Source organism: Giraffa tippelskirchi, chromosome 2 (assembly GCF_054371585.1).
Source record: "Giraffa tippelskirchi isolate mGirTip1 chromosome 2, T2T-mGirTip1v1.2.pri, whole genome shotgun sequence".
NCBI lineage: Eukaryota > Metazoa > Chordata > Mammalia > Artiodactyla > Giraffidae > Giraffa > Giraffa tippelskirchi.
In genome coordinates, this window is record NC_137276.1 from 179,358,259 (window position 1) to 179,371,190 (window position 12,932).

Sequence of the window (12,932 nt, forward strand, 5' to 3'; positions counted from 1 at the left end):
TATGATCTCAATTGTATGTGGAATCTTAAAAATGAAACAAGCAAACAAACAAAACAAAATGAAAACAGCCTTACAGATACAGAGAACAAATGGGTGGTTGCCAGAGGGAAGGGGGTATGAAGGTGGGTGAAGTGAATTAATAAATACAAGCCTCTAGTTACAAAATGAGTAAGCCATGGCAAGGGGGGAGGTGCTTCCCTGGTGGCTCACGTGGTAAAGAATCCACCTGCCAATGCAGAAGATGCCAGTTCAATCCCTAGATTAGGAAGATCCCTTGGAGAAGGAAATAGCAATCCACTCCAGTCTTTGTGCCTGGGAAATCCCATGGACAGAGGAGTTTGGTGGGATACAGTCCATGGGGGTTGGGCGGGGGGCAACAGAGTCAGACACAACTTAGTGACAAAACAATAACAAAGCCATGAGAATCTAATATATGGCATAAGGAATATGGCCAAGAATAATATGATAACTTTGTATGGGGACAGATGGTTACTAGACTTTTGGTAGTGACAATTTTATAATATATTTATGGGTTAGTCGCTCAGTCTCGTCTGACTCTTTGTGACCCCATGGACTATAGCCTGCAGTGTTCCTTTACCCATGGAATTCTCTAGGCAAGAATACTGGAGTGGGTTGCCATTCCCTTCTCCAGGGGATCTTCCCTACCCAGAGATCGAACCCAGGTCACCCACATTGCAGGCAGATTCTTTAACGTCTGAGCCACCAGGAAAGCCCTATTTGCTCAGTCTTATGATATATGTGCATGTCAAATCGTTGTGTATTACATCTGAAACTAACATAATATTGTACTTCAACTACATTCCTATAATTCTTAAAAATACCTTAAACTGGGTGGATGAGGCAACAAAACATTTATTTCTCAGTCTGGAGCCTGGGAAGACCAAGACCAAAGTGCCAGAAGATTCAGGGTCTGGTGAGCATCCCTTTCTTGATTCACCAATGGCCATCTTCCAACTGTAACCATACATAGTGTAAGGAGTAAGGAAGCTCTCTGGGGTCTCCTCTATAAGGGCACTAATCTTATTCATGAATTCATGAGGTAACCAGTCACCTCTCAAAGACCTCACCTCCAAATACCATCAAAGTGGGGATTAGGTTTCAACACATGAATTTTGAGGGAACATGAATATTCAGTCTATACCAGTAGGCTTAAGCAAGATAGACTTTCTAATATCAGTTATCTTCTTGTTTATTGATGATAATTTTATACCCAACTCATAGAAGAGCTTTAAATATTAAACAATATAATATAGTTAAGATATAGTATGATGTGATATATATAATATACTTAATACAAAATAGTATTGTAATATGTGATATAAAATAAACTTATTTGCAAGTGGTAGATGACATAAAGGGTCTTTTATATGGAAACAACTTAGTGATTCATTATGTAATTAGTCATTTTACTAAATATTTTTTTAATGAACAATTTATTAATTCTTTTCCATTATTATTATCAGCACTTTATTACTGTGGTTTTTATGGCTTTCCCTCTACTCTAGGAAACAAGCTTAGAAATCCTTAGTCTAGTTTCCTGGTTTTAAAACATGACTACTGAAGAGGTTTTACTGTACTCAGAAATTTGACACTGTCAATAATAGCAGTACAAAGGTGGCCAACTATTTCACCTGTCAATCCTTTTGTTTCTGCTTTACAAAGAAAAACATTATTATGTGAACCTCTCATACCATCTTGGGTTGGCTGAATCTGAAAGGGATACTTCACCCACGTTGGTCCAAATACATGTTGTTGTTGTTAAGTCACTCAGTCATATCCAACTGTTTGCAACCCCACAGACTGCAGCATGCCAGGCTTCCCTGTCCTTCACTACCTTCCGGAGCTTGTTCAAATTCATGTCCACTGAATCAATGATGTCATCCAACCATCTCGTCCTCTGTTGTCCCCTTCTCTTGCCTTCAATGTTTCCCAGCATCAGGGTCTTTTTTAATGAGTCAGCTCTTCACATCAGTCCTTCTAATGAATATTCAGAATTGATTTACTTTAGGATTGACTGGCTTGATCTCCTTGCAGTCCAAGGGACTCTCACAAGTCTTTTCCAACACCACAGCTCAAAAGCATCCATCCTTTGGCATTCAGCCTTCTTTTATGGTCCAACTCTCACATCCATACATGACTAGTGGAAAAACCATAGCTTAGACTATACAGACCTTTGTTGGCCAAGTAATGTCTCTGCCTTTTAATATGCTGTCTCAGTTCAGCTCAGTTCAATTCAGTTGCTCAGTCGTGTCCGACTCTTTGAGATTCCATGAACTGCAGCACGCCAGGCCTCCCTGTCCAACACCAACTCCTGCAGCTTGCTCAAACTCATGTCCATTGAGTCGGTGATGCCATCCAACCATCTACGCCTCTGTTGTCCCCTTCTCTCCTGCCTTCAATCTTTCCCATCATCAAGGATTTTTCCAATGACTCAGTTCTTCACATCAGGTGGCCAAAGTATTGGAGTTTCAGCTTCAGCATCAGTCCTTCCAATGAATATTTGGGACTGATTTCCTTTAGGATGGACTGGTTGGATCTCCTTGCAGCTCAAGAGACTCTCAAGAGTCTTCTCCAACACCATGGTTCAAAAGCATCAATTCTTCAACACTCAGCTTTCTTTATGGTCCAACTCTCACATCCTTACATGACTACTGGAAAAACCATAGCTTTGACTAGACGGACTTTTGTCGGCAAAGTAATGTCTCTGCTTTTTAATACGCTGTATAGGTTGCTCATAACTTTTCTTTCGAGGAGCAATCATCTTTTAATTTCATGGCTGCAGTCACCATTGGCAGTGATTTTGGAGCTCAAGAAAATAAAGCCTCATTTCCATTGTCTTTCCATCTATTTGCCATGCAGTGATGGGACCAGATGCCATGATCTTAGTTTTTTGAATGTTGAGTTTTAAGCCAAGTTCTTCACTCTCCTTTTTCACTTTCATCAGGAGGCTCTTTAGTTCCTCTTCACTTTCTGCCATAAGGACGGTATCATCTGCATATCTGAGGTTATTGATATTTCTCCTGGCAATCTTTATTCCAGCTTGTGCTTCATCCAGCCCAGGAAGCCCAATATGCTGTCTAGGTTTGTCCAATTACATCCTCTCTTGCATTTGGAATATGTATGACTTAGAGCAACTGAACAAGTCACAGCTGATTGTTTTACATGAGATTCCCCAGAGAGGTGGATGTGAGGTGATACACCCACACCAAAATAGAAAGAACTGATTTGCAAAATGAAGAGGAGAGAGATAAAAGGAAGGAGGAGAAAACAGAAAGAGGGAAAGAAAACAAAAGGCAGGAAAAGAGAGACGAGCTATGTGGACAAGGAAGTATAAGAGTAAACTGGGTTGTGTAGGGGTGGAAGATGTTTCCCTTCTTCTCTTCTAGGCTCTTTGACTGCCCTGGTAACTGAATTGACATAAGACAGATTAACAGGAGAAAACCAAATTTAATATCTTGCACTAAGTCACTTCAGTCATGTCCAACTTTGCAACCGTATGGACTGTAGCCTGCCAGGCTCCTCTGTCCATGGGATTCACCGGGCAACAATACTGGAGTGGGCTGCCATGCCCTCCTTCCTCCATGGGATCTTCCTGACCCAAGGATCTTAAGTCTCCTGCATTGGCAGGTGGGTTCTCTACCACTAGCGCCACCTAGGAAGCCCATCTCATGTACAGGAACCCCATTAAAAATACAAGATTCAAAGAAGTGACCAAAGCAGGCAACTTTTATACCTTTTAGAAAAGGAAACAATAAATCTGTGAAGAAATTACAGGGCAAAGAGGTTTGGGCTTGAGGTATTTAAATTAGTAAAAAAAAGTAACACGGTTCATTTATACAGTTTACTAGGCCTTAAATTCCCTGTCTCTGGTGATAGGAATACCTCCTGCCGCCTGGTACAGAGAGGGTACTTTTCACATGGAAGGTTTATGTCATGCTTTCAGTGTCCATTTTGCACTGGCTCTTTCTTAAGTAACTTTAATTCGAAACAATCCATATGCCAGTGGTAAGGAACCCACATGCCAATGCAGGACACCTAAGAGGCACAGATTCAATCCCTGGGTCAGGCATATCCCCTAGAGGAGGACATGGCAACCCACTCCAGTATTCTTGCTTGGAGAATCTCATGGACAGAGGAGCCTGACAGGCTACAGTCCATGGGGTCACAAAGAGTCAGACACAACTGAAGCGACAGCACACGCCAAGAAGCATATTTGGCAGCTGGCATGCTCTGCTCTCCTTTCGTTGATTCCTGCCTCTTTAGTCCCTGGAATTCACTTCACTCCACTCCATCCACTCCACTTTTACAAAAGGCCTACATTAGTACCTGCTTTTGCTAATTGAAAGAAATATGAAGAGGATCTTTGCTTTTTTAAAAAAGGTGATAAGCAAAAACAGCATTCAACATTTGCTCTGCAGTGAGCAGTTACAGAGGCAGTGCACACCCTGAGCAGCAGGAGTGGCACCGCCAAGCTCCTTTCCCACGAACTAAGCTCACGTCAAGGCTGCCACAGCTTTGAACTGTGTCTGTGAGCATCTGTGCTTTATCTCACTTTGTTCTGTGCATCATTAACAAGATGTGTTCCTCGCATTATGCCATTTCAGTTTATGAAATATTTCATAGGAATACCCTACTTTGGGATAGCTGGGGGAAATCGTTATAGTCTCATAGGGGATTTTGCGGATGTTGGACTTGATTATGAATAATGTGAGGCTTGAGGTGAGCTGGGTTTGCTTCTTTGTGGCTCACCAGAACACTCCTTCTCCAATCCTCCTTTACCTTAAGAAAGCACTGAGATGACTGACAGAGGATCTCAAAATTATGGTTCCTCTAGAAGCTAAAACCCATTGTCACTGAAATTTTCTGGGAACGTTTTTATAACAGTGTCACATGAAATAGAGGAGGAGATGTATTAAGCAGGATAGAATGTTCCTTCTTGAATGATGCTATAGGTGTCAACTTGACACCATCAACATATCATATCGAGATAATTTCAATAAGATCTCAGAAAAACTGGTGATCCTCATATGAATGTACAGAAGGCTTATTGGGATGGCGACTTGAGGTTACATAAGCTGTTTCCCTTATTTATCTACAATAAAATAGCAATATCTTGACTTTAAATAATAGGTTCCTTCCAATCAGTTTACTTGCAATTCTTTGGCTTAGGGCTTTTGAACAGGACATTTTCTTGCCTTTAAGATGACTTATACTCTGTTTATTTTTACTGGAAATATGCAGCAAACACAGGATTCTCTATAGTGAAGTGGTTTGACATGGCTTTCTAGTTCTTCCTTGCCAAAGATATGCCTCGGTTCTATTTTTTATCATCTTTTTTTTGGTATATTCCACACTTTCTCAACCTGGGCTCCCTGCCTTAGGATGAGCTATTATTTGAGTTGGAGGCTTTTGTTCAAATTTTCTACCATTCCGTGAGTTCACTTTCAGATTAACTTTATTGTTTGACTTATATGGAGAACTGTTTTCTGCCAAAAAACTGTAAAGCAGCTATGGTAATTAGTAGCTTTGGATGATCTTTTTCATTGGTTTCATTTGCTCTGTTGTATGTCTAGGTTATGTACATTGTGATACTGAGAGGATGGCAATGTTGGAGTTAAACCATTTTTCAACAAGATGGTCATTTCCTGATAAGGGTTTCAATTGCATATGGATTTCTCTTTGGGAAGAAACATTTCTGAAGCAACATCTGCTCTGCCTGTAGGAGTACAAGGGTCATTAGCATTTGATTACTTCATAATCAATATCATGGGCTTCCAGGTGGCTCAGTGGTAAAGAATCTTCCAGCCAGTGCAAGAGATGCAGGTTCAATCCCGTGATCAGGAAGATTTCCTGGAGAAAGAAATGGCAACCCACTCCAGTATTCTTAACTAGGAAATCCCATGGACAGAGGAGCCTGGAAGGCTGCAGTTTATGGGGTCACAAAAGAATCAAACATGGCTTTGTACCTAAACAACAACAACCAATATCATGGGGTCTATTTAAGAAAGTGGAAGAGAAATAAATTTTTCTTCTTTAAGTTTATGCATTATGGAATTTTCTTATCTTTACCATGGGGCACTGTTTCAGACATATAGTAAAACCTCAATAAATCCTTATGTATTTCAATTGAATTGTTTAGTTATAAAACACATTTATCCTAGGTACCTTTTCAGTCTCTTTATCCCTGCATGCAAAGAAAAAAAGAATTGACTGAGAATAATATTCCAAGATTTGACAAAGTTTCTGGTGTGTGACTCAAAGGCTTTTGTAACAAATAGGGTGTCATAAGGTAGTATATTATTTTTGTAGTGGGAACATGTCAACGTTAAGATTAAAGTACTGAAAAATGATAAAAATTTCAAATGCTAAATAATCTTAGTATGTAAGGCTATAGTGACAGAAAGTTAGGAAAAGCAATTGTGATGGCTTCTGACGGGTATTTTGTTGAAAAGCATGGTTTATTGGCCAACGAAAACCTAAAACTAAGTTATTCAAATCTGAAGATATTACAGTACTGAAATCTATTTTCAGATGCATAGTATACATTAATACACAGTGATATCAGGGGCTTCCCAGATGGTGCAGTGGTTAAAATATCTACCTGCCAATTCAGGAGACACAAGAGACGCAGGTTCAATCCCTGGATTGGGAAGATCCCCTGGAGAAGGAAATAGAAACCCACTCCAGTATTCTTGCCTGGAAAATTCCATAGACAAAGGAGAATGGCAGGATACAGTCCTTGGGGGTCACAAAGAGTCAGACAAGACAGAGTGATTGAGGATGAATGTACACAATCATATTATTTATGAGTTTGTAATCTGTAAAGCCACTATCATTTTCTTTAAGAAGATTTTCAGTTCAGTTCAGTCGCTTAGTCGTGTTCGACTCTTTGTGACCCCATGAACCGCAGCACGCCAGGCCTCCCTGTCCATCACCAACTCCCGGAGTCTACCCAAACCCATGTCCATCAAGTCGGTGATGCCATCCAGCCATCTCATCCTCTGTCGTCCCCTTCTCCTCCTGACCGCAATCCTACCCAGCATTAGGGTCTTTTTCAACGAGTCAACTCTTCGCATGAGGTGGCCAAAGTACTGGAGTTTCAGCTTCAACATCAGTCCTTCCAATGAACACCCAGGATTGATCTCCTTTAGGATGGATTGATTGGATCTCCTTGCAATCCAAGGGACTCTCAAGAGTCTTCTCCAACACCACAGTTCAAAAGCATCAATTCTGCAGCACTCAGCTTTCTTCACTGTCCAACTCTCACATCCATACATAACTACTGGAAAAACCATAGCCTTGACTAGACGGACCTTTGTTGGCAAAGTAATGTCTCTGCTTTTAAATGTGCTATCTAGGTTGGTCATAACCTTCCATCCAAGGAGTAAGTGTCTTTTAATGTCATGGCTGCAATCATCATCAGCAGTGATTTTGGAGCCCAAAAAAATAAAGTCTGACACTGTTTCCACTGTTTCCCATCTATTTGCCATGAAGTGATGAGATCGGATGCCATGATCTTAGTTTTCTGAATGTTGAGCTTTAAGCCAACTTTTTCACTCTCCTCTTTCACTTTCATCAAGAGGGCCTTTAGTTCTTCTTCGATTTCTGCCATAAGGGTGGTGTCATCTGCATATCTGAGGTTACTGATATTTCTCCCAGCAATCTTGATTCCAGCTTGTGCATCATCCAGCCAGGCATTTCGCATGATGTACTCTACATATAAGTTAAATAAGCAGGGTGACAATATACAGCCTTGACGTACTCCTTTCCCAATTTGGAACCAGTCTGTTGTTACATGTCTGGTTCTAACTGTTGCTTCTTGACCCACATACAGATTTCTCAGGAGGCAGGTAAGATGGTCTGGTATTTCCTTCTCTTGAAGAATTTTTCACAATTTGTTGTGATCTACATAATCAAATGATTTGGCATAATCAATAAAGTAGAATTAGATGTTTTTCTGGAATTCTCTTGCTTTTTCATTGATCCAAGGGAGGCTGGCAATTTGATCTTTGGTTCCTCTGCCTTTTCTAAATCTAGCTTGAACCTCTGGAAGTACATGGTTCATGTACTATTGAAGCCTGGCTTGGAGACTTTTGAGCATTACTTTGCGAGCACGTGAGATGAGTGCAATTGTGCAGTAGTCTGAACATTCTTTGGCATTGCCCTTCTTTGGGATTGGAATGAAAACTGATCTTTTCCAGTCCTGTGGCCACTGCTATGTTTATGATTATACAGTGGAAGTGACAAATAGATTCAATGGATTGAATCTGATAGACAGAGTGCCTGAAGATATGCAGATGACACCACTCTAATGGCAGAAAGTGAAGAGGTATTAAAGAGTCTTTTTATAAGGGTGAAAGAGGAGAATGAAAAAAACTGGCTTAAAACTCAACATTCAAAAAACTAAAATCATGGCATTTGGTCCCATCACTTCATGGTAAATAGATGGGGAAAATGTGGAAATAGTGACAGATTTTATTTTCTTGAGCTCCAAAATCACTGAAGACTGTGACTGCTGCCAATGAAATTAAAAGACATTTGCTCCTTGGAAGAAAAGCTATGACAAACCTAGACAGCATATTAAAAAGCAGAGACATCACTTTGCTGACAAAGGTCCCTATACTCAAAGTTATGGTTTTTCCACTAGTCATGAACAGATGTGAAAGTTGGACCATAAAGAAGCCTGACAACAAAAGAATTGATGCTTTCAAACTGTGGCCCTGGAGAAAACTCTTGAGGGTTCCTTGGACAGCAAGGAGATCAAGCTAGTCAATCTTAAAGGAAGTCAACCCTGAATATTCATCAGAAGGACTGATGGTGAAGCTGAAGCGTCAATAACTTGGCTACCTGATGAGAAGAGCTGACTCATTGGAAGAAATTCTTATGCTGGGAAAGATTGAGGACAAGAGGAGAATGGTGCGACAGAGGATAAGATAGTTAGATGGTATCACTGCCTCAGTGGACATGAGTTTGAGCAAACTCTGAGAGATAATGAAGGGCTGGGAGGCCTGGTGTGCTGCAGTCCATGGGGTTGGAAACAGTTGGACACAACTTAGTGACTAAACAACAACAAGGTGTTCTGCTTAACCCCTGTATTTCTAAGATATTAGATAAATAAACAGTGGACTATCCACACAACAGTATACAATGTAGTTATAATAAAGAAAAAGAATCTCTATAATTATGTTATATACGATCCAAGAGACATTACTAAGTTGGAAAAAGAAATATTAAGGAACAAATATATGGTATACTATCACTTATTAGACAAATGGATATTTATTTACCTACTGTTTTAACGATATTAAAAAGCAATGGATTGATAAGCTACAAAGTTTTAAAGATTGATATTCAGGAGAGAGGTGATTCAACATAGTAGGCACATACGGGAATAAATTTCTTGAAATATGCATTACATTAGAGATTTGATCCTTGGAAATTCTAAGTATTTACAAATCACAAAATGAAACTATGGTTTAAAAAAGAAATCTCCAAAAGGTGAAATAAAAAAAAATGTATGTAATTGGTGGCATATCAGTATAGAGGATCTATTCCAAGTGATTTAAGAAAATATGGTAATCTGACTACACATTGTAGGTGGATTATAGCATCAGTCAGTTAAGTCGCTCAGTCATGTCCGACTCTTTGTGACCCCATAGACTGCATCACGCCAGGCCTCCCTGTTCATCACCAACTCCCACAGCTTGCTCAAACTCATGTCCACAGAGTCGGTGATGCCATCCAACCTTCTCATCCTCTGTCATCCCCTTCTCCTCCTGCCTTCAATCTTTCCCAGCATCAGTCTTTTCCAGTGAGTCAGTTCTCCCCACCAGGTAGCCAAAGTACTGGAGCTTTAAATTCAGCATCAGTATTTCCAATGAACACCCAGGATTGATCTCTTTTAGGATGGATTGATTGAATCTCCTTGCAGTCCAAGGGACTCTCAAGAGTCTTCTTCCACACCACAGCTCAAAAGCATCAGTTCTTCCGTGCTCAGCTTTCTTTATGGCCAAACTCTCACACCCATACATGACTACTGGAAAAACCATAGCATTGACTAGATGGGCCTTTGTCAGTAAAGTAATGTCTCTGCTTTTTAATATGCTGTCTAGGTTGGTCATAGCAACTAGAAAAAACATAGTTTTGACTAGACGGGCCTTTGTCTGGATTACAGCATAAAGAAAGATAAAATTAAAAAAGAAAACAAAAAACTGTAGTAATCATATTTTTGCTAGCAAGGTAATTAATGGCATCATTATTTGAGGCTCTTGCCTGTAATGTAGAAAAAAATGAATGAACAATTATACAATATTCTAATCCTATTTGTTGATAAAGAGGCTCTCACTGGTGTTAGTATTAATAGTAACTACAATAGTTGCAACACATCATGTATTATTAAATCCATGAGTTAGTAAAATATTACATTGAAAGTTCTAATTGGTTCCCATTGAAAGATTCTAGGGAAAAAAGACATTATTTTGCAAACTGCTAAGGGAAAAGTTTAACTTCATTCTGCTTTCCTATACATATTTTGCCACTGGAGAGGAGAAAAGTTGCTCTTTATAGAACTATCTCAGATGGTAAGGTAAGAATTAATGTTAGACTTAGAACGTGACCATTTTACAATTCCTACTAAGTGAATGAATCTAGTCATTGAGCATGAACAGCTGTTAACATTACAAAAATAGAGACAACCAGACATTGTGTGTCTCCAGATGGAAGAACATTACATTACATATAAAGTATTCTTGTCAAAAAATTGAACTCAAATCAGATCAAGGCTATGGATCCAATTTAACAGGAAAGAGATGTCAGAGAAATAAGTTAAACTACATTGTATGAAACTACACAGCACAAATGACCCAGTTTCTAGTTTCTTTAAAAAGCTACACTAGTATCAAAATATAACAAATATGGAAAATATTTGTTTTATTTATATGCTTTAAATATGTATAATATGTTTTAAATATATGCTTTTATATCCATAAATTATAAAGAATAACTGGATATTTGATGATATTGAAGTTGCACAGTCGTGTCCGACTCTTTGCGACCCCATGGACTGTAGCCCACCAGGCTCCTTGGTCCATGGAATTCTCCAGGCAAGAATACTGGAGTGGGTTGCCATTTCCTTCTCCAGGGGATCTTCCCAACCCAGGGATCGAACCCGGGTCTCCTGCATTGTAGGCAGACGCTTTACCATCTGAGCTACCAGGGAAGCCCTGATGATATTGAGATATCATTAATAATTCAAGGACAATTAAATTATTGATGATTTTAAGAAATACAAAAATAATTTTGGATGAAATAATTTCCAATGTGGAATTGTTCAAAATATTATGGGTGCTGGCATACAAACTAAATAATATTGCTGTGATTAGATGATGAGCATACAGATATTCATCTATATTTTGCTTATTTTTAAGGTTTCAAACACATGATACTTTGTGTTTTAAAATGTTTAAATAGTTTTTTCATATAGATCCAGCATACTTTTTAAATTTTATTCCTAGTTATTTTAGGGCTTCCAAGGTGGCATAGTAGTAAAGAATCCACCTGTCAATGCAAAAGATTCAAGCGATGTGGGTTCAATCCCTGGGTCAAGAAGACCCCCTGGAGAAGGGAATGGTAACCCACTCAGGTATTCTTGCCTGGGAAAATCCTATGGATAGAGAAGCCTGGCAGGCTACAGTCCATGGCATCACAAAGAGTCAAGACTGAGCACACATATTGATGTCTAGGTATTTTAATTATATAATGTTATCTTAAAACCTTTTCTTCCATTGTATTTTCAAACTATCTCTTTTGTTTGTAAAGATGAAGAATAGTGTTTCTAATAATGATCTTATAATACCAACACATTTTAATTTCTCAACACTTATAATTATGCTCTAATTAACTCCATGGGTTTTTCTAGGTCAACAAATACATCATGGACAAATCATATTTTGCCTTATTTTCAATTGTATGCTTCTTATTTCTTTCTTCTATCTAATTGTGTCATTTGGATTCATTTTACCAAATGGTAAATAATAGTGTTGGAGAAGGCAATGGCACCCCACTCCAGTACTCTTGCCTGGAAAATCCCATGGACAGAGGAGCCTGGTAGGCTACAGTCCATGGGGTCGCTAAGAGTCGGACATGACTGAGCGACTTCACTTTCACTTTTCCCTTTCATGCACTGGAAAAAGAAATGGCAACCCACTCCAGTATTCTTGCCTGGAGAATCCTAGGGACGGCAGAGCCTGGTGAGCTGCTGTCTATGGGGTCGCACAGAGTCGGACACGACTGAAGCGACTTAGCCTAGCCTTAGCCTAAAAAATAGTGTGACAAAGGTGATTCCCATCTTATTTTTACATTTGTTGAGAAAGCTTCTATTTGTTCACTCACTTCTGTCCCATCATTTTTTAAATAGTTGATAGTTTTATTTTTGGCTGTGTCATGTGGTTGTGGGATCTCAGTTTCCCAACCAGGTGTCGAACCCCAAGCCCCAGTGGTGACAGCGCTTAGTCCCAACCAATGGACTGTTAGGGAATTCCCATGCCCCACATTAAGCATGATGCCTGGTGTGTATATGTGAGTGTGTGTGTGAGTTACACATGCATGTGCACACTGGATTCCTATTATTGTGAGCTTTAATTAAGAATATATATCAAATTTTAATAAACAGCTTTCCAAAATCTATGGAAATAATAAAACCAATCATTAAATGAATAACCAATATGCCCATACGGCTTGTACCTTTTCACTGAATAATATCCTTTCATTTCTTTCTTCAACTTCATAAACACACTGATCTAGGTCACAGATTATAATACAACAAAATTCTTTTTTTCCTCCTCATCCTCCACTTTTTCCTCTTTCCTCTAATTTTTAAATCAGTATTTCAGTTTGTATATTGAAAAGTTTAG

The 12,932-nt window shown here is 39.2% G+C and overlaps 1 non-coding gene across 1 annotated transcript; it reads right to left on the reverse strand.

The window, feature by feature from the left end:
- Window positions 1-11,167: 11,167 nt before the first annotated feature.
- TRNAC-ACA (transfer RNA cysteine (anticodon ACA)) lies at window positions 11,168-11,239 on the reverse strand. The gene has a single exon. It is a non-coding gene; the product is annotated as a tRNA-Cys (tRNA).
- Between the last annotated feature and the right edge of the window lie 1,693 nt (window positions 11,240-12,932).